Genomic DNA, 25639 nt, shown 5'->3' with positions numbered 1-25639 from the left:
ATATATATATCCCTGGAGTCAATTGTTAAGCGGATTAGCGAGACACAGACCTCCAAATTAAACAGGGACTTGAGAGATTATCAGACTCAGAATGTCTACCAATGGAGGAAATTGGTACCACAGCAGCGTCAGCTACAGAGAAGTGTATCTAATACATCAGTATCATCCAGCAGTACCCATTCCGAGGCCTCATCATCATCAGCAGTCACACGTTCTGGTGCTGGATATAATAGAACAAGGAATTTTAACTACCATCCATATAAGAGACAGAAACCTCGACACTTTGATACAGCAAGGGATAACAACAAGGTAATTAACCTGAGTGACTATCCATTGTCCGAGACTGACTGTTCGCTTTTATATAGGGGTTTGTCCTTCTCGCCCGCAGCAGGTTTTGACAGTTTTACGGTTGTGAAGGACTTACATTTATTTGTTCGCTCATTATTGTTTAAAAGATTTTTCTATGATGATAATTTACATCAATTATTTCCCACAGAAAGCGATCAGTCAGCCTTAAGGATTCTGGAAGAGTTGTCCAGGGAGCACCAGATTGAGGAAGGAGGTAGGATTCCACCATCCATTCATGTGAAATCTAAGAGATTCCCTCCACTTTCCAGCTGTGGAGCTATTGACACATTTGTCAAAGTAGTTAGCGAAGAACTTATAAGGATTCCTCAGTTCATCTTGAACGATAACTTGACAGTTAGGGAGAGAGCAAGGCTTAAAAGGTTGAGGGATCTTCCCGATGTTGTGATCAAGCCGGCGGACAAGGGGGGCAACATCGTGATATGGCCCATAACCATGTATGAAAAAGAGGCCATGCGTCAACTATTGAATTCTACATGCTACAAGAAATTGACATTTTTTAACCCCTTGTCCGCCTATTGCACTGAACTCGGGGAAATCCTTCGGAGGGCCACGGATCGTGGCATCATAACAAAAGAGCTGTGTACAGCACTAACAACAACCGAACCTACGATCCCGACTTTTTACCTTCTCCCCAAGACGCATAAAAATGCGATCGTGCCACCTGGATGTCCCATTGTGTCGGGGAGAGGGAACTATCTTGAGGCCGTAAATAAATGGATTGATTTAGTATTACAACCTCTGGTTGAAGAGCTCCCCTCTTTTCTCAAAGATACCAACCAACTTCTACGGAGAGTCGATGACTTGAAATTGGGCGAAGATACCATCATGGGAACAATGGATGTGGAATCATTATATACCAGCATTCGCCATGCAGATGGTCTGGCAGCTACTGAGTTTTTTCTTTCCACATCCAATTGTTCCCATGATTTTCGGGGTTTCCTGCTGGAAATGCTGAGCTTTACATTGACGCACAATTTTTTCACGTTTAGGGGGTCCTTCTTCCTGCAGCTCCAGGGAACAGCCATGGGAGTGGCCTTTGCGCCCTACTATACTAACCTGTTCCTGGGGTTGTGGGAGAGGGACCTCCTACGGTCAGAGAGTCTGCTGTCTATGGAGCGCGTCCTCCTTTGGACGCGCTACATAGACGACATTCTCATTATCTGGCAAGGTGATCGGGGGACTTTCTCTGACTTCGTGACTGCCCTAAATGTCAATGACAGGAATATTAAACTAACAGCCACATCTAATGGTTCAAGCATTGACTTCATTGACGTGAGGTTAACCAGGGATAGGGCTGATACCATTCAAACTACAATCTATAGAAAGCCCACTGCCACCAACATGCTCCTTCATGCGTCCTCCTCACATCCAGCTCACATGGTCCGCTCTGTTCCAGTTGGACAGTTCTTACGGATACGCCGCATTTGCTCAACCAATGTTGAATTTGAAGCACAGGCTGAGGTCCTTAAATTTCGCTTCCGAGAATGCGGGTACAGCAACCGTTCTATTAAAAGAGCATACCTTCGTGCTAAACATAGCGATAGGGATACATTACTCTATGGGAACCAAGAAAGGGGTGACAGGTCTGATGTCACTAGATTTGTGAATAACTTTAACTCACGGGCGGGAGCCATTCGTACTGCCTTAGAGCGTGCTTGGCCTATCCTGAGAACTGACTTAACACTAGCCAAAATCATACCTGATCGGCCAATGATTACATTCCATAGGGCTAGGAATATACGTGACCACTTGGTGTGCAGCCACTATATTGGTAAACCACGTAGGACATTTCTTAATGATCCAAGTAACAGACCAAGGAGTGGCTGTCGCACTTGTGGGAAATGTATAGCGTGTAAAAACATCGTGAGGGAGGATACATTCATAGATTCCACTGGACAAAAAAAACTTCAAAATCAAGAAATGCATTACATGCACGTCCAGGAATGTGATATACTACGCTTCCTGCCCATGCCCATTAATCTATATAGGGCTGACGACACGGCAACTAAAAAAAAGGGTGAGGGAGCATGTTCGGGGTATTGAAGCAGCTGCAGAGGAAACAGAGAACCATCTACTTAAAACGATACCCCGACATTTCAAGACTCATCACAATTGTGACAGCAGTGTTTTGCATGTCAAGGGTATCGATATGATTGAAATGAATATTAGGGGAGGCAATATCTCGCAACGGCTGGCACAGCTCGAGACTCGGTGGATATGGACGCTTAACAGCGTCCATCCTCATGGACTCAATGAGACCTTAAGTTTTGCGTCGTTCATGTGATTCTGACCACGGCACAGGTGGCAGTTCGGTACACGTTCGGATACATCCGTGTGTTTGTTTTTAAGTTGTTTTTAACTATTTTCTATTACTGTCTTTTAGATTCATATATTGTTTGGATTTTGTCGGATGACAATTTGCCTGGACCCAAGTTTCATTCTGTCCACCATATGAAGTTTTACACAAGACGGCTTCTGGAGTAGCAATATTCATCCCCTTTTAGTTTTTGGTGGTCTTATTCTGCTGTTTTTTGTTTTCCTTTTGTATATATTCTATTTGTATCAAGTAGTGTTTTTTGTATATGTTTTTTGTAAATATTGTTAATATGGCATCTTGCAAACTATGGGTCTCTGGCGTGTGTCTGTGCGGGTGCGCCTGTGTCCATGTGTGCTTGTAGTCATATTGCAGAGATAGGAGTGTTCCATTGATAGTCATTTATATTTTGGCAAGGCACTTATGTAATATTTACTTTAATTGTTTGGGGTTATATTAAAATAGTACATTAATGCCATTATTGGCTATCATTGCCCCCATACATACTTCGTAGGATACCTGCCCCCCTTACTGGTAGGCTATAGTCCCTCCTTGCCACTGTTTTCTGTCACGGCTCTGCCTGTACGCATGTGCGCTGAACGCGCTGCTTCCGGTGGCTCTATGCTCGGGCGGTTGCCATGGTTTGGCGACGCCCTCCCATGACGTCGCCGCCACTGTGGGGCAGTGGTTGTTTTGGCGACGCATGCGTCACTTCCGGCGGATGCCGCCGCTGACATGGTTGCGGGCGCATTTAAACTCAGGCACACCAGCTTTCCGACACGCCCCCTGACGAAGGAGCCTGTGCTCCGAAACGCGCGTCGGGTCTTGACGTGCGGGCCACACAGTGGACACGTGTTTATGCACCCCCCGGACCAGGTAATATTTATTTGAACAGCATGTGCTGTCTATTGTATGGGCGATATCGGCACCATCCTGGTTCCGCTTTTTGGTGGGATGTGATATGAATGTAGTAATGGCTATTCTTTGATGTGTAAACCTCCATGGACATCTTTGTCATTTCACTTGAAGTCCTTATAGATATGGATTTAGTACCCTTTTTGAGGGATACATACTGTTCGTGTGGTGTTCCAGGGGATGTTGATGTTATGTAGTGCACTATGTCCATTACAGCCATTCTTTTCTAGTGGTGTCCACTCCCCATACTTACATCTGTTTTACTAAGGGAGATACTGCTGGCCCTGCATGTTTTGTATATACACGGCAGCATTCGTGTCGTGACCTGTGCCACTTTTCCCCATCTTAGTTCCATGTTTATATGTACATTTTAATGTTTGCATTAATAAAGAGTTGTTTTTATTGCTTATAGTTTTTGACCTATGGTCGTTTTTCTTGTGGTTTCCACATCTCTCCTATATTATCTGCATACGACTGGTGTGGTTATAGTCCGGCAAGTGAGTAGCAGTAAGTGTTTGCACTATTCGGATTCACGGTATGCTGCTTTGTAGTACCGCCATCTTGATACTATACATATATATATATATATATATATATATATATATATATATATATACACACACACACACACACACACACACACACACACACACACTTATATATACACACACACACACACATACATACACATTATATATATATACACTCACCGGCCACTTTATTAGGTACACCATGCTAGTAACGGGTTGGACCCCTTTTGCCTTCAGAACTGCCTCAATTCTTCATGGCATAGATTCAACAAGGTGCTGGAAGCATTCCTCAGAGATTTTGGTCCATACTGACATGATGGCATCACACAGTTGCCGCAGATTTGTCGGCTGCACATCCCAAAGATGCTCCATACAAGGCAGGATGGATCCATGCTTTCATGTTGTTTACGCCAAATTCTGACCCTACCATCCGAATGTCGCAGCAGAAATCGAGACTCATCAGACCAAGCAACGTTTTTCCAATCTTCTACTGTCCAATTTTGATGAGCTTGTGCAAATTGTAGCCTCAGTTTCCTGTTCTTAGCTGAAAGGAGTGGTACCCGGTGTGGTCTTCTGCTGCTGTAGCCCATCTGCCTCAAACTTCGACGCACTGTGCGTTCAGAGATGCTCTTAGGCCTACCTTGGTTGTAACGGGTGGCGATTTGAGTCACTGTTGCCTTTCTATCAGCTCGAACCAGTCTGCCCATTCTCCTCTGACCTCTGGCATCAACAAGGCATTTCCGCCCACAGAACTGCCGCTCACTGGATTTTTTTTCTTTTTCGGACCATTCTCTGTAAACCCTAGAGATGGTTGTGTGTGAAAATCCCAGTAGATCAGCAGTTTCTGAAATACTCAGACCAGCCCTTCTGGCACCAACAACCATGCCACGTTCAAAGGCACTCAAATCACCTTTCTTCCCCATACTGATGCTCGGTTTGAACTGCAGGAGATTGTCTTGACCATGTCTACATGCCTAAATGCACTGAGTTGCCGCCATGTGATTGGCTGATTAGAAATTAAGTGTTAACAAGAAGTTGGACAGGTGTACCTAATAAAGTGGCCAGTGAGTGTGTATATATATATATATATATATATATATATATATATATATATATATATATATATATATATATATATATATATATATATATATATTTTTTTTTTTTTTTAATTCAGCGCGAGATATGTGAAAAGCTGGTAGTTCAATTGCCGGCTTTTCATTTCTCCTGCCTAAACCCGACATGATATGAGACATGGTTTACATACAGTAAATCATGTCATATCGCCCTTTTTTTTTGCATATTCCACACTACTAATGTTAGTAGTGTGAATGTGCAAAATTTCGGCGCTGTAGCTATTAATTTTAAGGGTTAAATCACGGAAAAAATTGGCGTGGGCTCCCGCGCAATTTTCTCCACCAGAGTGGTAAAGCCAGTGACAGAGCAGATATTAATAGCCTGGAGAGGGTCCACGGTTATTGGCCCCCCCCTGGCTAAAAACATCTGCCCCCAGCCACCCCAGAAAAGGCACATCTGTAACATGCGCCTATTCTGGCACTTGGCCACTCTCTTCCCATTCCCGTGTAGCGGTGGGATATGGGGTAATGAAGGGTTAATGTCACCTTGCTATTGTAAGGTGACATTAAGCCAGATTAACCCCTTAGTGACAGAGCCAATTTGGTACTTAATGACCGAGCCAATTTTTACAATTCTGACCACTGTCACTTTAAGAGGTTATAACTCTGGAACGCTTTATCGGATCCTGCTGATTCTGAGAATGTTTTTTCGTGACATATTGTACTTCAAGATATTGGTAACATTTCTTCGATATTACTTGCGATTATTTATGAAAAAAATGGAAATATGGCAAAAAAAATTAAAATTTTGCAATTTTCAAACTTTGTATTTTTATGCCCTTAAATCAGAGAGATATGTCACGAAAAATAGTTAATAAATAACATTTCCCACATGTCTACTTTACATCAGCACAATTTTGGAAACAAAATTTTTTTTTGTTAGGGAGTTATAAGGGTTAAAAGTTGACCAGCAATTTCTCATTTTTACAACACCATGTTTTTTTTAGGGACCACATCACCTTTGAAGTCATTTTGAGGGGTCTATATGATAGAAAATAACGAAGTGTGACACCATTCTAAAAACTGCACCCCTCAAGCTGCTCAAAACCACATTCAAGAAGTTTATTAACCCTTTATGTACTTCACAGGAACTGAAACAATGCGGAAGAAAAAAATGAACAAACTTTTTTTTGCAAACATTTTACTTCAGAACCATTTTTTTTAATTTTCCCAAGTGTAAAAACACAAATTTAACCACAAATTTTGTTGTGCAATTTCTCCTGAGTATGCCGATACCCCATATGTGGAGGTAAACCACTCTTTGGGCGCACCGCAGAGCTTGGGAGTGAAGGAGCACCGTTTGACTGTTTCAATGCAGAATTGGCTGGAATTGAGATCGGACGCCATGTCGCGTTTGGAGAGCCCCTAATGTGCCTAATCAGTGGAAACCCCCCACAAGTGATACCATTTTGGAAACTAGACCCCTTAAGGAACTTATCTAGATGTGTGGTGAGCACTTTGAACCCCCAAGTGCTTCACAGAAGTTTATAACGTAGAGCCGTGAAAAAAAAATAAAAAAAAAAATAAAAAAAAATTAAAAAAAATCGCATTTTTCTACAAAAATGATCTTTTTGCCTCCAAATTTTTATTTTACCAAGGGTAACAGGAGAAAATGGACCCCAGAAGTTGTTGTACAATTTGTCCTGAGTACGCCGACAACCCATATGTGGGGTAAACCACTGTTTGGGCGCATGGCTGAGCTCGGAAGCAAAGGAGCGCCATTTGACTTTTCAATGCAAAATTGACTGGAATTGAGATCGGACGTTATGTCGCATTTGGAGAGCCCCTGATGTGCCTAAACAGTAGAAACCCCCCCAAAAGTGACCCCATTTTGGAAACTAGACCCCCCATGGAACTTATCTAGATGTGTAGTGAGAACTTTGAATGCTCAAGTGCATCACAGAAGTTTTTAATGCAGAGTAGTGAAAATAAAAAAATAATTTTTTTTTCCCACAAAAAAGTTTAGCCCCCAAGTTTTTATTTTCACAAGGGTAACAGGAGAAATTGGACCCCAAAAGTTGTTGTCCAATTTATCCCGAGTACGCTGATGCCCCATATATGGGGGTAAACCACTGTTTGGGCGCACGGCAGAGCTCAGAAGGGAGGGAGCACCATTTGACTTTTTTAGCGCAAAATTGGCTGTCGTGTTTGGAGACCCCCTGATGTACCTAAACAGTGGAAACCCCCCAATTCTAACTCCAACCCTAACTCCAACACACCCCTAACCCTAATCTCAACCCGATCCATAATCCTAATCACAACCCTAACGATAATCACAACCCTAACCCCAAAACAGCCCTAATCTCAAACCCTAACCATAACCCTAATCAAAACCCTAAATTCAACACACCCCTAGCCCTAATCTCAACCCTAACCTCAAACCTAACCCTAATCCCAATACACGCCTAACCCTAATCCCAACCCTAACCTTAACCCTAATCCCAACCCTAACCCTAATCCCAAACGTAACCCTAATCCCAAACCTAATCCCAAACGTAACCCTAATACCAACCCTAATCCAAACCCTAATCCCAACCCTAACTTTAGCCTCAACCCTAACCCTAACTTTAGCCCCAACCCTAACCATAATTTTAGCTCCAACCCTAACCCTAATTTTAACCCCGACCCTAACCCTAATTTTAGCCCCAACCCTAGCCCTAACCCTAATTTTAGCTCCAACCCTAGCCCCAACCCTAACTTTAGCCCTAACCCTAAATTTAGCCCCAACCCTATCCATAAATTTAACCCTAACTTTAGCCCCAACCCTAAGGCTACTTTCACACTTGCGTCGTGTGGCATCCGTCGCAATCCGTCGTTTTGGTCAAAAAACGGATCCTGCAAATGTGCTCACAGGATGCCTTTTTTGCCCATAGACTTGTATTACCGACGGATAGCCACACGTCGCGTCCATCGTGCACTGGATCCGTTGTGTTTTGGCGGACCGTCGTCACAAAAAAAGTTCAATGTAACCTTTTTTTTGTACGTCGCGTCCGCCATTTCCGCGCATGCGTGGCCGTAACTCTGCCCCCTCCTCCCCAGGACATAGACTGGGCAGCGGATGCGTTGAAAAACTGCATCCGCTGCCCACGTTGTGCACAATTTTCACAACGTGCGTCGGTACGTCGAGCCGACGCATTGCGACCGCCCCATACCGACGCAAGTGTGAAAGAAGCCTAAGGCTAGTTTCACACTAGCGTCGTACGCGGCCCATCGCAGTGTGTCGGGCCGACGTACCGACGCTAGCGTTGTAAGCGCCGCACAATGGGTGCAGCGGATGCTGTTTTTTCAACGCATCCGCTGCCCCATTGTGAGGTGCGGGGAGGCGGGGGCGGAGTTCCGGCCGCACATGCGCAGTCGGAAATGGCGGACACGTCGCACAAAAAAAGTTACATGTAGCTTTTTTTGTGCCGACGCTCCGCCAAAGCACGACGCATTCGTCGCACGACGGATGCGACGTGTGGCAATCCGTCGCAATGTGTCGCTTATGCAAGTCAATGGAGAAGAAAACGCATCCTGCAAGCACTTTTGCAGGATGTGTTTTTTCTCCAACGACGCATTGCGACGGAAGCCAAAAAACGCTAGTCTGAAAGTAGCCTAACCCTAACCCTAAATTTAGCCCCAACCCTAGCCCTAATTTTAGCCCCAACTCGTCTCTCCTGCCGGCCGGCAGATGGCAGCAGATGGCGGGCGCACTGCGCATGCGCCCGCCATTTTCTTTTCCGAGAAAAAAGACGGCCGGCAGGAGGAGACGCAGGAGGACCCAGGGACACCGGGTGAGTATGATAGGGTCCCCGAATCCCCCTATTTCTCTGTCCTCTGATGTGCGATCACATCAGAGGACAGAGAATTACAGATCGCTTTTTTTTTTTTTTTGCGGTCGCCGGTAAACAGTTAATTACCGGCGATTGCAAAACAGGGGTCGGTAAAAACCGATCATGTTCTTTGGGGTCTCGGCTACCCCCGGCAGCCGAGACCCCAAAGATCTTCCGGGTGCCGGGCGGCGGGCGCACTGCGCATGCACCCGCCATTTTTTCCCTGGAAAAAAGATGGCGGCGCCCATGGGGAGCCACGAGGAGCACCGGGGGAGATAGGTGAGTATTAGGTGAGTATTGGGGGGCTATTGGGGACCCTATTTCTCTGTCCTCCGATGTGCGATCACAGCGGAGGACAGAGAAATTAAACGGCAAATCGTGTTTTTTTTTGTTGCGACCGCCAATAAACGGTTAATTACCGGCGATCGCAACTCGGGGGTCGGTAAAACCCCCCCCGAATCATGTTCTCTGGGGTCTCGGCTACCCTCGGCAACTGAGACCCCAGAGAAAATCCGACTCTGGGGGGGCGCTATTCACTTTTTCCACAGTGCCGTTAATTAACGGCGCTGTGGTTTAAGTACCCTTAGCGGTCGCCGTTAAAAGGCGTATGACACCTATCCATTATTAATCCAATTGTATGAAATGGTTAAAAAAAAAACCACACACACAATATTGCAAAGTATTTTAATGAAATAAACACACAGGTTGTTGTAATATTTTATTGCTCTCTCAATCCAACCTGAAGACCATCGTTCTGTAACAAATTAAAAATAATAAACCAACAATATACATACCTTCCGTAGATCTGTAACGTCCCACGATGTAAATCCATCTGAAGGGGTTAAAATATTTTACAGGCAGGAGCTCTGCTATAATGCAGCTGTGCTCCTGCCTGTAAACGTGAAAAAGTTCCCAGGCTCGAGGTCATATGAAGACATCCAGCAGAGGGCGCATCACCGCGACTGAAGGTAACTACAGGTCATTGACCTACATTACCTTCATTCCCCGGGGTTTACAGGCAGGACCACAGCTGCATTATAGCAGAGCTCCTGCCTGTAAAATATTTTAACCCCTTCAGATGGATTTACATCGTGGGACGTTACAGATCTACGGAAGGTATGTATATTGTTGGTTTATTATTTTTAATTTGTTACAGAACGATGGTCTTCAGGTGGATTGAGAGAGCAATAAAATATTACAACAACCTGTGTGTTTATTTCATTAAAATACTTGGCAATATTGTGTGTTTTTTTTAAACATTTCATACAATTGGATTAATAATGGATAGGTGTCATAATTGACGCCTCTCCATTATTAATCTCGCTTAATGTCACCTTACAATAGCAAGGTGACATTAACCCTTCATTACCCCATATCACACCGCTACACGGGAATGGGAAGAGAGTGGTCAAGTGCCAGAATAGGCACATCTTACAGATGTGCCTTTTCTGGGGTGGCTGGGGGCAGATGTTTTTAGCCATGGGGGGCCAATAACAGTGGACCCTCTCCAGGCTATTAATATCTGCCCTCAGTCACTGGCTTTACCACTCTGGCGGAGAAAATTGCGCGGGAGCCCACGCCAATTTTTCCGTGATTTAACCCTTAAAATTAATAGCTACAGCGCCGAAATTTTGCACATACACACTACTAACATTAGTAGTGTGGAATATGCAAAAAAAGGGGGATATGACATGGTTTACTGTATGTAAACCATGTCTCATATCATGTCGGGTTTAGGCAGAAGAAATGAAAAGCCGGCAATTGATTTACCGGCTTTAGGGTTAGGGGTAGGGTTAGGGTTAGGATCCCTTTATCACCTTGATGGTGGGGGGTGGCTTATCAGTGTGTATTCTTGTTTTTTTCTATAAAAACGCATGCGTTTTTAACACAAACGCATGTGCTTAAAAATGCATGCGTTTACGTAGACAGCAATACGTTTTTTTTGCCGCAAAAAAACGCCGCTAGAAATTACTACATGTAGCATTTCCGCAACAAAACGCAAGCATGGAAAAAACGCATGCGTTGTCAAACGCGGCAAAAAGCATGCAAAAAAAAACCGCATGCATTTTTAATGTGAAGTATAGGAAAAAAAACGCATGCTTTTTTTGCGGTAAAACGTAGCGGCAAAAAACGCAAATGTGAAACCAGCCTAATTGGGTCTCCAGGTGATCCATCCATACCATTAAGACTCTTGCTGTGCATGTGGCAGCTATCCCAGGTTTTAAACCCCCACTAGCTGCTTTCCAGCAACCTTTTAAGTATACGTCAGCTCTTTTATCCATGGGGTCTTTAAGGGTCCCCATATTCTCAAAGGGTAGAGCGAAATTTTTCGACGCTTTCGCAATAGCGACATCCAATTTTGGCGCTTTACCCCACGAGGAACAGGCTGGATCATCAAATGGATACTTCCTATTAGGGGTCAAAAGGACTTTTCTATCTGGGGTTTTCCACTCTTATTAGCGCCTGTATTTTTTCATTTAACGGGAACACCCTACGTCTCTTTTGTTCAAGACCCCCAAACATAAGGTCTTGTGCGTTTTTTTTAGCACGAGTATCTGTCAGCCCCATGGTGGTTCTAACCATTTTAACTAACGCATCCGTTTCCTCAATAGGAAAACAGTTTGTCCCCCTTCTGAGGATGAAGAGGATGAAGCTGAGGAAGACGTAGAGCTATCCGAACTATAATGGATACTATCTTCTTCACTGGAACTGTAATTTGGGGATTTATTTCTGCATTTCCTCTTACGGTTTTTTACCCGTTTTAGCGCATCTTCTACCTGGGTTTTTATTAGGTCTTTGAGCTCAGATGCAAATCTTGGGGTTTCTTCGTCTATAGTATTCTGTATGCATAATGCACAGAGCTTTTTTTGCCCATGTGGCTAGTAAATCTGCCGAGCAGAGTGGGCACACTTTATTTTTGGTTTTTGCCTTGCTCTTCTTTCCCGGTTCTGGTCTTGGGGATGCCTCCTCCATCTGAACTGCTGTTCTTCACCCGGATCCACCAGAGCCTCGGCTTTGCTGGGATCCACAGCTGTGGCGTTGCGCAGGTCCCTGCTTCATTTGCGTGCGATGGCGCTCATGCAAGTCTTCTTCCCGTGGGGTTTGCGGACTCTCCTCCACCTGCTGCTCTCTTCCACTCATATTAGTGGTATTTTGAGCAGCGGTGATAGATTCCCCGCCGATTTTATCTTGAAAAGCGCGGCGCAAGGCAACTTCCGGTTTACCCAGAGGTGCCCTGCGCCACCCCGGAAGTGACCCCTGCGCCTGCGCATTAAGCGCCGCCGGACCTCGCGCGCGCTTCAGCTGTCAGCTCCCGGGAGGGACGGAGGGATTGCTGCAGACGCCGCTGCTTCCATTTTTGTGCCTCCCATAGGTGACCGCCGTCACCACCTCCCATGGGCACAAAAAAAACGGCGGTGCTGCACCAGGTAGCCGCCGCTACCTATTACCGGTTGCTTTTTTTTTTTTGAAGAGAAGAGGCAGGCTAGGATCCTCTTCACTGCCTCTTCCCCGCACTTCTCTACAGGGCCCGCCGACCCCGGAATCGTGCCTTCAGGGGGAGACCTCCATCTGAGACCGCGGCAGGGCCCCCCGCTGCCTGGATTCGGCCCGATGGTCCCTGGTATCCCGCAACGATCTGGTAAGCTGTAGGTTCCCAGTCAGGGACAGGAAACCAAACTGACGTGGAGAGGTCCCGCCTTTTTAACCTGTGGGTTTCCTGTCCCTGAGGGCGGATCCCTCTCTCTCCGTGGTGCCGTCATGGGGGTAAGAGAAATATCCGTCACTATAGGGAAAACAGAGAGTCACTGCACACTTTATTATACTCGCATATCCTATACACAGTGGAGTAAATGGAAATCACAGGTCCGACAGCAATAGCAATTATTGGGATGCACAGATATATATATATATATATATATATATATATATATATATATATATATATATATATATATATATATATATATATATATATATATATATATATATATATATATATATATATACACACACATACATACACACATACATACACTAAAAGGCTGGCCCGATTCTAACCCATCGGGCATTCTAGAATATGTATGTATGAAATACAAAATTGTTATATACGCACCCTCCGGCAGCCCCCAGATCCAGGCGAGGCATTTAGTGATGCTCCTCACGATGCTCCGGTCCCAAGAATGCATTGCGGTCTCGCGAGATGAGGACGTAGTGGTCTCGTCACATAGGGTTAATAGCAGCATTAACAGACTGCGTTACACCGCGTTATGCCGCGGTGTAATGCAGTCGGTTTAACGGACAGCTACAACGCCATGTGGGTGGCGGGTGCTGACTGGTGGGGAGTATGGAGGGGGCACTGAGTGCAGGGGAGTAGGGAGCGGCCATTTCACAGCCAGACTGGGCCCGTCGCTGATAACCTCAATTATAAAAAAAACTGAAAGGAGGCAGCACACTGTTTTGTAGTGAAAAGGAGCTATTTAATCAGCCCAGAAAGGTTACTGGGACTGAAACGTCGCCTTCTGGGCTGATTAAAGAGCTCCTTTTCAACACAAAACGGTGTGCTGCCTACAATTTTTCTGGATAATATATATATATATATATATATATATATATATATATATATATATATATATATATATATATATATATATATATATATATATATATATATATATATATATATATATATATATATATATATAATTTGTCGGAGTCCTAGCTCCCGACTCAGAAGGCATATTGCCTTTGTCAATTTAAGTCTGCAAATAGACAGAAAGTCTGTATTTCTCACTTACTCTTATCTGACTCATCACCAGGAAATTTTTCCCCTAGTGACCCAGGTATCTCAGAATGAGGTCTCCTACACAGTATGATGGACCCCACAGACCCCACACAATATGATGGTCCAAACAGCACCTCACACAGTATTATGGTCACCACAGCCTGCTGCACAATTTAAGGATTGCCACTCAGTATGGGGATTGCAGTACTGTGGGAACATTATACAGTGCATGGAGGGATGATGGTACTTTGGTAGCATTGTACTGTGTGTAGGGGGATAGCGGTACTATGGGGACAGTATACGGTGTAGAGGAAACAGGGATATTACTTACCAGTAATGTGTTTTTTTCGTAACCCATGACAGCACCACGAGAGAGGGGATCAGCCCTTCAAGGACAGGAAACCTTCAAGATAAAAAGGGCGGCTTCTGTCTCCACATCAATTGGTTTAAAGAGCATGGGAGGAAACTCCAAGGTTAGTGTACACACATAAACCATATACTCATAATCCTATTCATTCTTGACTACCAACACCTAAAAGGAGTGCATGAACCAAAACAAAGATCCATCAAACCAAAAAAAGTGATTAGTAAGGCAGGGAATATAAGGGTGCCGTCATGGGTTATGAAAAAACACATTACGATTAAGTAATATCCGTGTTTTTCAGTCACACATGACAGTCACCCATGACGGCACCACAAGACAATTTCAGAGACTTATATTCTTAGGGAGGGCCCACAGCCTGTAGAACCCTTCTCTCAAATGTGATATCATAGGAGGCAGACAGATCCAGCCTATAGTGCTTAAAGAAGGTGGATGGAGAGGACCAAGTGGCCTCCTCCGAATGTGATGTCAGAGGAGGCAGACAGATCCAGCCTATAGTGTTTAAATAAAGTGGATGGAGAGGTCCAAGTGGCCGCCTTACAAATCTGGTATAGGGAGACATCTGCTTTCTCCACCCAGGACGTCGCCATGGCTCTTGTAGAATGGGCTTTCAGACCTTCAGAAATGGCTCTACCTGCACTAACATAAGCTAGTTTGATAGCCTTTCTAACCCATCTTGTTAAGGTTCGTTTATACACTTTAACGCAGTTCCTAGCCCCTTGAAAGGGTACAAACAGGGCACTCCGTCTCCTCCAAGGGTCCCCTCATCTCTAGATATTGCAGTAAGCACCTACTAAGGTCTACGGTGTGTCGTTTTCCTCCTTTTTGTTGCTGGGATTAGAACAAAAAGATGGCAATACCATTTCCTGAGCCCTGTGGAATTTTGTAACCACCATGACCTGAGTGTAAGGAGGGTCTGCTGACAAAGCCTGTATGTCACTTAGTCTGCTGGCTGATGTAAGTGCCATCAGCAGGGATGTCTTCAAAGAGATTACTTTCTTTGAGATGGATAGCAATGGTTCAAAGGGGCTCTCCGTTAACACGGTTAATACTAAATTCAGATCCCATAAAGGGGTTCTACAGGACGGAATCGACCAGGCTCCACCACAGGCCTTAAAGGGAACCTGTCACCCCCAAAATTCAAAGTGAGCTAAGCCCACTGGCATCAGGGGCTTATCTACAGCATTCTAGAATGCTGTAGATAAGCCCCCGATGTATCCTGAAAGATGAGAAAAAGAGGTTAGATTATACTCACCCAGGGGCGTTCCCGCTGCGGTCCGGTGGTTGTCGCGGTCCGGTCCAGCACCTCCCATCTTCCATGGATCCGATACTTACATTGACCTTAGCCAGTAAAACCAAGGTTTCTTTAGCTATCAGGAAAATTCTGGCTCTGTCTTTCCTGATCTTCCTGAAGACAGTCTGGATGTGGCACACCGGGGGAAAGGCATAAAGTAGACCGGAGGTCAATTCCATCCTTAAGGCATCTACCATGTGAGGGTTGTCTGCTGGACACCGAACAGAATTTCTGGACATTCTTGTTGTATTTTGAGGTGAAAAGATCTATCTAGGGCAGCCCCACACGTTCACAATCTGATTGAACACCGTATTCTTAGGGAACCATTCTCCCTGACTTAGCTGACCGCGACTTAGGAGGTCGGCCTTGACATTCTCTGACCCTCTGATATGCAGGGCTGATAATGAGAGGAGACTTTTTTTGCCAGTAAAAATACCCGCTCTGCAACTGACATTAACAACCAGCCACCGTGTTCCGGTTGTCGGAGAGCATTCTCACATGGTGGTCGTGCAGAAAAGGTAACAGTCCTTTTAATGCTTTTTCCACCGTGAGGAGCTCCCAGTTGTTCGACGAGAGTAACCAATCCTGCGACCTGGCTTCTTGTAGCTAGTGGACATCTAGGTGGGCTCCCCGCAGTGACTGGCATCCATCGTGACTACTCTGGATATCTCGTTCACCCAGGGAACGCCCCTGGGCGTTGAATCGATCCCTAGCCACCCCCAGAGGGAATGGATTACTGTCTCTGGAAGGATTATCTTGTCTTCCAATCGCCCCCGCAAGACTGCCTCGTTCTCCAAGACACACCACTGAAGACTTCATGTGTGGTACTCAGCCCATTTGACTGCTGGTATATAAGCGGTTAGAGCTCCCAACAAGGACATTGCTCTTCTGAGAGACATTCTTGGACCTGCTGCAGCTGATGACATAAGGCTTTTGATGTTTCTTCCTATTCTTCCGAGAGGCGGCATTCCTGTCTTATCGAGTCTATCATTAGACCCAGAAAGACCTGTGACATTACTGGTTCTAACCTGGATTTTTTTCAAGATCAGGTGCCACCCCAGCGAATCTAAAGCCTCTCTGACCATTTTGACGTGTTCCTGGCACTGGAGAGAGGAAACCCACACAATCAGAAAATCGCCTAGATACAGTATGACCAGTATGTTCTCCTGGAGATGAGCGGTCACTTCTGAAATTAGTTTTGTACATATCCGGGAGCTATCACTAGTACAAAGGGAAGAGCCCTGTACTGTAAGTATCTGATTTGTGATTGAATCTGTTCTTCAACTCTGAGGAAAATGCGATGTTGTTTGTGAATAGGTACATGGCAACAGGCATCCTTGAGGTCCAGGACTGCCATGTAACAGCCTGGAAACAGGACCATCAGTGTTGTCCTCACCAACTCCATCTTGAATGATGGGACCACGGGGAGGGAGTAGAACCCCTTTTTCCTTCCCCCCTAGGGGAATTTTTACCAGTACATACTACTCTCTGAGAGACAGGACCTCTTTTTTCCAGCACTAGCAGTTTGTGCGAAGATGGTTGTTCCGGAGTCTCCAAAGATCTCTCTCGGGGTAGAGTGTAGAATTTTTATTTCAGGCCTGATCCTACAATGTGAAGGATCCAGGCACTGGAATAAATTTTCTCTCAGGCTGGGAAGAAGAGAGACAGCCTTCCCCCCACCTGGGAAACCGAGTCTTTGGTTGGACTTTTTGGTCTCCCGGCAAGGCTTTTCGAAGAAGAAATCTCTCCCTCCTTTAGGCCGTCTCTCTGGTCTGTCCTGGTCCCTGAGTGGTTACTTGTGGCAATAGCAACCCTTTCTAAAGTATCACCTAAAGGATGGAAAAGGGGGTCTAGGGAAACCTTTCTTCCTATACCTTGCTTTCTCGAGGATCTCATCAAGGGCTGGACCAAACAGAAATTTTCCTTCACAGGGATGAGAACAAAGCTTAATCTTTACCAGCATGTCTCCTGGCCAACATTTTAGCAAGACCACTCTGTGACCTGTATTGGACAGCGTGGCAGATCCACCTGCTAATCTCGCAGAGTCTGCTGATATGGTTGGTATTGACGCTAGTATGATCTCCTCGGTATTTGCTGCTCTAACTGGTCCTGCAAGTTGTCCAGCCAAACCTTTAGGGACCTGGTCGTGCATGTGGCTGTGATGGCCGAACTCAGGACCCCTGCTGAGGACGTCCAGGCCGCCTAAAGGAAACTGTCAGTCTTCCTGTCCAATGACCCTTTTAATGACCCCAAGTTCTCAAATGGGAGGGAAAATCTCCTAGAAAACTTGCATACTGCCACGTACACCTTTGTGGCTTTATCCCACAAACAGCATGCTTCCTCTTCAAAGGAGTACTTCCTTTTAAGAGAGGCCAAACCTTGTCCCTTTCTATCCAGTCTTTCCCACTCCCATTTAATGCGATTCTGTACCGGGAAGGATGTCAATGGGACCAGGGATTCCCAGCCAGTCTCCTATGCGGGTATTTGCCCAGCCACTGGCCTGGTGAGGCTGCTGGGGCGCTTGCTTCTTTCTCTCATGAGGACATGACGGGTGTCTTTTCTCCAGCTGCTAGGGCAACTCCTGTTGCTCCTGCTGACGTGGCTGTAGCTGCTTAGGCGATTACAGAGCTTCCATCTTGATGCTACTTTCTGCCTGCTGACGGTCCCCTTTCATACTCACATGGGACTGCAGATGGAAGAAGCACTGCAGCCCCTACAGGTGAGGCACTGGTGCAGCCTGTTGGCTTTTCTTCACCGGGCACGCTGATGTGTCTGGGCAGCAAAGCATGGAGACACCGCACACCAGTGCCTAGCACATAGCCGTTCAGGGAGGGCACCCCATGGGGACCTTGAGACGCTACCGTTACCTGGTGAAGGCCACAGCAGACCCATGCCTGACAAACCCTGACCATCCCAGGACCAGGCATCCACTTCTATTTTCACCGCCGATCTTACTGAGGGTTTCCCATCAAGGACTGGAAACCAATCGATGCAGAGAGAGGAGCTAACCTTTTTATCTTGAAGGTTTCCTGTCCTTGAAGGGCTGATCCCCTCTCTCATGGTGCTGTTATGGGTGACTGAAAAATGACAGCACTGTGGGAGAATTATACTGTGCATGGTGTAATGGCGGTACTGTGGGAAGGTTATTCTGTGTGTGGGGGAATGGCAGTATTGTGGGAATATTATACTTTGAGGAGGGAATGACTATACTGTGAGTAGTTTACTGTATACTGTGTGTGGGGGAATGGCGTTGCCATGGAAACATTATACTGTGTGTGGTGGGATGGTGGTACTGTGAAAATATTATACTGTGTGGATGGCATGGTGGTAGTGTAAGAAGATTACACTGTGTGTGGTGGATTTGTGGTACTATGAGAACATTATACTGTGTGGGGAAATTACATTGCCGTGGGAACATTATAGTGTGTGGTGGGATGATGGTACTGTGGGAATATTATACTACGTGGAGGGAATGGTCGTACCATGGAAATATCTTTTGTGTGAGATGTCAGCACTGTTTGAACATTATACTGTGTGAATAGCATCATACATATTGCATAATGGGTTTTAAAAGGCGTGCCATAGGAAGCGGGAATTCTCAGCAATATGCGCCATTTGTACAAGAAGACTCATCTGCCATCCAGGCTGGACCCTGAGGAATCAATAGGAAGAGGGAGAGTTCCAGCAAGGAAGAGTCAGAGGTCTCAAACTGCAATCCCCAAGGGCCGCAAACAGGTCATGTTTTAAGGATTTCCTTGTACTGCACAGGTGATAATTTAATCACCTACACACATAATGATTACAGCACCTTGTGCAATGCTAAGGAAATCCTGAAAACACGTATGGTTTGCGGCGCTCGAGGAATGCAGTTTGAGACCCCTGGTTCAGATGGTACCTTGATGCAGTTTCTTGACATACAGTGGGTACGGAAAGTATTCAGACTACTTGAAATGTTTCACTCTGTTTCATTTCATGCCAAATGTAAATTCAAAAAAGATCAGTTTTTCTAATTAATGTACACTTTGCACCCCATCTTGACTGAAAAAAAACCCAGAAATGTAATTTTTGCAAATCTATTAAAAGAGAAAAACTGAAATATCACATGGTCATAAGTATGCAGACCCTTTGCTCAGTATTGAGTAGAGGCACGTTTTGAGCTAGTGCAGCCATGAGTCTTCTTGGGAATGATGCAAAAACTTTTTCACACCTGGATTTGGGGATCCTCTGCCATTCTTCCTTGCAGATCCTCTCCAGTTCTGTCAGGTTGGATGGTGAACATTGGTGGACAGCCATTTTCAGGTCTCTCCAGAGATGCTCAATTGGGTTTAGGTCAGGGCTCTGGCTGGGCCCGTCAAGAATGGTCACAGAGTTGTTCTGAAGCCACTCCTCTGTTATTTTAGCTGTATGGTTGGGGTCATTGTCTTGTTGGAAGGTGAACCTTCGGCCAAGTCTGAGGTCAATAGCACTCTGGAAGAGGTTTTCATCCAAGATATCTCTGTGCTTGGCCGCATTCATGTTTCCTTCAATGACAACCAGTCGTCCTGTCCCTGCAGCTGAAAAACACTCCCATAGAATGATGCTGCCACCATGTTCCACTGTTAGGATTGTATTGGGCAGGTGATGAGCAGTGCCTGGTTTTCTCCACACATACCACTTAGAATTATCATCAAAAAGGTATATCTCAAGGAGGATCACAATGAAATGGACAGCATGTGACTTAAATATGAGTGTCTAAGCAAAGGGTCGGAATACTTATGACCATGTGATATTTCAGTTTTTCTTTATTAATTTTTAAAAAATGTCTACATTTCTGTTTTGTTTTTTTCAGTCAAGATGTGGTGCAGCGTGTACATTAATGAGAAAAAATAAACTTTTTTGAATATACCAAATGGCTGCAATGAAACAAAGAGTGAAAAATTTAAAGGGGTCTGAATACTTTCCGTACCCACTGTACAAGGCCATTACAAAAAAAGGTGCAAATTTGGCAGCACACAAAGAAAGGGCTGGACGTGTGTAGGGGAAGAAACTGAGGCCGAGGTACCAGGCCGTGGTAAAATGCCCAAGGCAGCAGTTTGTGGCATGCCGGGAAGCAGAACCCAGACAGCACCAGATGAGTCCCAGAATTCAGGCTACACCATCCAGGGCCTGAGAACCAGACCTGCGCCAGTCAAGAACCGGAGTACATACTACTCCAGGCAACAGCCGAGTCCCAGCGCTCACTACTTCAGGTGCGAGAGACATCCGCCATTGGTCAAGCACTGAAGATCAGAGAGGATATTCTGCTCGGGAGTATACGCCTGCATTGAAGAGCAGGAGGTGCGCGTGATCTGGGCTGTTGCTTCCACACTGATGTACAGAAATGGGGTTGGTCTGGGATAGTACAACAGTCAGGACAGGGGCAGGTTGAACTGAAGGCAGTTCAGCGAGCCTTAATAGACTTTGTCAGGAGGACATGTGGCCTAGTGGTAAGAACCGGAGACCTCAACTATGGCCTGTGTTCGCAGAAGAAGTAGCATTGAGGCCAATATGTGTTGGTACATCACCCTTGTCAGTAGCTAACGTAACATACGGTTAGAGGCTGCTATTACAGTGAGAGTGAGCAGGAGAATTCATTGTATATTTCACCTCGTAATCACCCTTTTTTGCATTATACACTGTGTGAGGTGTACGGAGCGGAGCCGTGTGTGTGGGCGAGGTGTACGGAGCGTGTGTGACACCCCAGGGTCCTGGTTGTCACAGTGACATTGCTTTCCTCACGGGGAGAGTGATGTTACGTTTGGAAGCGATGAAGGAAGATCTTTTATCAGGTAACCACAATGCATACAACATTAAACCTGTTTAAGGTGAACTCCCCTATAACTACATCCTGATCTGGAGGGAAAGGGTTGAGTTTCAGTTTCAGTTCTGAGAAGAGCAGACCAACAGAGAGTGCCAGAAGGTCTGAAGGGGCCTGTGGTCGGAAGTACTGCAGCTCCTGGAGGAAGAGACATACAGAAAGCCGAACATTGTTCAGTGAGAGTGCAGGAGAGCGAAGCACATGAGAGTAACATCAGGGAAGACCAGCTAAGATCAGGCTGCCTCCCTCTGAAAAGCAGAAATCCGGTAGCCGGACCACTGAGGTTGTAAGGACTCTACGACTTACAGCAGAAACCGGCAGGACAGCTGAATTGCAAGTTACCTGTCCGCCCTAATACCCAGGAGACACGGTGACACTTTTAGAGCCCAGGGCGTGCTAGAGTCCCTATAAACAGACTCCAGTCACCAGTCATACGGGTTATGTCCTATCCTACCCGGGGGACAGAGAGAGAGAGACAACATCTATGAGGACCTTATGTGAAGCTTTAAGCAGTAAGGGACTACACCACCATGGTGCTAGAGGAAGGTTTTTAACTCCACTTGGTAAAGGTGACTCTGGATTCGCTTCCAAGCCGGCCAGACCCTGCCTGCCCTGTGATCTGGTACACTGGACTGTGGCTACCTGAAGTCTTCAGTAAACCAGGTAAAGAGACTGCAAACCTGTGTCCTCGTTCTTTACTGCACTCCTCACCATCTTCCATCTACACCACGGGAGTCCTGGGGATACACTTCATCGGTGGGAAGTTATACCATCTAGCTGCCATAACATCACCCCAGTGGACCCCTTAAAGCAGCGTCGGTCACCCTGACCGAATACCACAGGTGGCGTCACGAACACAAACTTTATTCCCTTTAAAGACCTTTCCCTTTTACATGGGTGCCCAGGGCCACGGACCAGGTCGCAGCCACCGTGACATTCCCCTGTGAACAGCAGGACCCAGTACAGAGTACCCCACGGCCCTGGCGGGCGACTCATGTGCGAGGCGCACGGAGCGGAGCCGCGTGTGTGCGAGGCGCACGGAGCGGAGCCGCGTGTGTGCGAGGCGCACGGAGCGGAGCCGCGTGTGTGCGAGGCGCACGGAGCGGAGCCGCGTGTGTGCGAGGCGCACGGAGCGGAGCCGCGTGTGTGCGAGGCGCACGGAGCGGAGCCGCGTGTGCGAGGCGCACGGAGCGGAGCCGCGTGTGTGCGAGGCGCACGGAGCGGAGCCGCGTGTGTGCGAGGCGCACGGAGCGGAGCCGCGTGTGTGCGAGGCGCACGGAGCGGAGCCGCGTGTGTGCGAGGCGCACGGAGCGGAGCCGCGTGTGTGCGAGGCGCACGGAGCGGAGCCGCGTGTGTGCGAGGCGCACGGAGCGGAGCCGCGTGTGTGCGAGGCGCACGGAGCGGAGCCGCGTGTGTACCAGGCGCACGGAGCGGAGCCGTGTGTGTACCAGGCGCACGGAGCGGAGCCGCGTGTGTACAAGGCGTACGGAGCGGAGCCGTGTGTGCAAGGCGTACGGAGCGGAGTTGTGTGTGTATGAGTGGTACGGAGCGGAGCCGCGTGTGCAAGGTGTACAGAGAAGAGCCGTGTGTACACGAGGTGTACGGAGCGGATTTGTGTGTCCAAGGTGTACAGAGCGGAGCCGTGTGTGTGTACGGAGCTGACGCTAGCTGTGTCGGATCAGAGCAGATATTGCTCCTCGCTCTGACACTGACTGGCACAGGAGACATGGAGAGGTCTTTATCAGTGGTGTACCGGAGCTGCAGCGATGTGAGCAGTCAGCGGCACGGCTGGATGACATCGTTTAGCGCCACTGGAGTGGAAGCTGCTGGCTGCTGCGAGGGAGCGCCTTGAAAGGTGTGTGTGTGTGTGTGTGTGTGTGTGTGTGTGTGTGTGTGTGTGTGTGTGTGTGTGTGTGTTGATGGAGAAGGCATTGATGGGGGTGGGGTAACCATGTGTGGCCATTATACTGTATGCAGTATCATGTGTGGCCATTATACTGTACCCAGCATAATGTGTGGCCATTATACTGTATGGAGCATCATGTAAGGCCATTATAGTAGTAGTCGGGCTCCTTGCATCTTCTCGCCCGACCACTTGCACCCGCGACCCCATTCCGTCACATCTCCTCCAGTCCCTTTCCCCGGCTGTCACCTCTCACCTAACAAAAATATTCAACCTCTCTCTCACTTCCGGTATTTTTCTCTCCTCATTTAAGCATGGCATCATACATCCATTACTTAAAAAACCCTCCCTCGACCAAAACTGTGCCGCTAATTATAGACCTGTCTCTAATCTTCCCTTCATCTCTAAACTCCTCGAACGCCTGGTCCACTCCCATCTTACCCGCTATCTCTCAGAAAACTCTTCTCGACCCTCTTCAATCTGGCTTCCGCTCTTTACGCTCTACTGAAACTGCCCTCACTAAAGTCTCTAATGACCTATTAACAGCTAAATCTAATGGTCACTACTCCATGCTAATTCTCTTGGATCTCTCCGCAGCATTCGATACTGTGGATCATCAGCTCCTCCTCGCTATGCTCCGCTCCATCGGCCTCAGGGACACCGTTCTCTCCTGGTTCTCCTCCTATCTCTCTGACCGATCCTTCACTGTATGATTTGCTGGTTCCTCCTCCTCTCACCTTCCCCTTACTGTTGGGGTTCCTCAAGGATCAGTCCTAGGCCCCCTCCTCTTCTCTTTGTATACTGCCCCTATTGGACAAACAATCAGTAGATTTGGTTTCCAGTACCATCTCTATGCTGACGACACCCAATTACACACTTCTTCTCCTGCTTTCATGCCGACCTTCTTAGAAAACACCAGTGATTGTCTTACCGCTGTCTCTAACATCATGTCCTCCCTCTATCTAAAACTGAACCTGTCAAAAACTGAACTCCTCGTGTTCTCTCCCTCTACTAACCTACCTTTGCCTGACATTGCCATCTCCGTGTGCGGTTCCACCATTAATCCAAAGCAACATGCCCGCTGCCTTGGGGTCATCCTTGATTCTGAGCTTTCATTCACCCCCCACATCCGATCACTGGCTCGCTCTTCTTATCTGCATCTCAACAATATTTCTAGAATTCGCCCTTTTCTTACTTTCGACTCTGCAAAAACTCTTACTGTCTCACTTATTCATTTCCGTCTGGACTATTGTGACTCTCTACTAATCGGCCTCCCTCTTACCAAACTCTCCCCGCTCCAATCTGTCCTGAATGCTGCTGCCAGGATCATATTCCTCACCAACCGTTACACCAATGCCTCTACCCTGTGCCAGTCATTACACTGGCTACCCATCCACACCAGAATCCAGTACAAAACTATTACCCTCATCCACAAAGTGCTCCATGGCTCAGCACCACCCTACATCTCCTCTCTGGTCTCAGTCTACCACCCTACCCGTGCTCTCCGCTCCGCTAATGACCTCAGGTTAGCATCCTCAATAGTCAGAACCTCCCACTCCCGTCTCCAAGAATTTACACGTGCTGCGCCGATTCTTTGGAATGCACTACCCAGGTTAATGCGATTAATCCCCACAGTTTTAAGCGTGCCCTAAAAACTCATTTGTTCAGATTGGCCTACCGCCTCAACGCATTAACCCAACGATCCCTGTGTGGCCTATTAAAGAAAAAAAACAAACAAAAAAAACATAATCAGGTTCCCTGCATCATGTTCTCATACACTTTATGCAGTTAATAGCCCTCTGTGTCTGTACTGCTACATACTTAGGCAGTTAACTGGTTCATGCAGCTTTACATGAACACCCGAGCCTTACACTATGGCTGGTCCGAACAACCAAATCTATTGTTACCATCCACCTCTCGTGTCTCCCCTTTTCCTCATAGTTTGTAAGCTTGCGAGCAGGGCCCTCATTCCTCCTGGTATCTATTTTGAACTGTGATTTCTGTTATGCTGTAATGTCTATTGTCTGTACAAGTCCCCTCTATAATTTGTAAAGCGCTGTGGAATATGTTGGCGCTATATAAATAAAATTATTATTATTATTATTATAGTGTAGGCAGCATCATGTGTGGCCATTATACAGTCTGGAGCATCATGCGTGGCCATTATACAGTCTGGAGCATCATGCGTGGCCATTACACAGTCTGGAGCATCATGCGTGGCCATTACACAGTCTGGAGCATCATGCGTGGCCATTATACAGTATGGAGCATCATGTGTGGCCATTACAGTCTGGAGCATCATGCGTGGCCATTATACAGTCTGGAGCATCATGCGTGGCCATTATACAGTATGGAGCATCATGTG

General features: G+C 46.6%; 2 protein-coding genes across 5 annotated transcripts in view; both read right to left on the bottom strand.

Annotated features, from left to right (window-relative positions):
• The window catches only part of LOC143766657 (uncharacterized), a 1190188-nt gene that overhangs the window by 1163612 nt on the left and 937 nt on the right, over positions 1-25639 (bottom strand). The window lies entirely within an intron of this gene.
• The window catches only part of LOC143766645 (uncharacterized), a 101805-nt gene that overhangs the window by 75257 nt on the left and 909 nt on the right, over positions 1-25639 (bottom strand). The window lies entirely within an intron of this gene.

The sequence above is a fragment of the Ranitomeya variabilis genome, chromosome 4, assembly GCF_051348905.1.
Source record: "Ranitomeya variabilis isolate aRanVar5 chromosome 4, aRanVar5.hap1, whole genome shotgun sequence".
Lineage (NCBI taxonomy): Eukaryota > Metazoa > Chordata > Amphibia > Anura > Dendrobatidae > Ranitomeya > Ranitomeya variabilis.
Note: the sequence above shows the minus strand (reverse complement) of the source record. Positions and strands in the feature narration are given on the sequence as shown.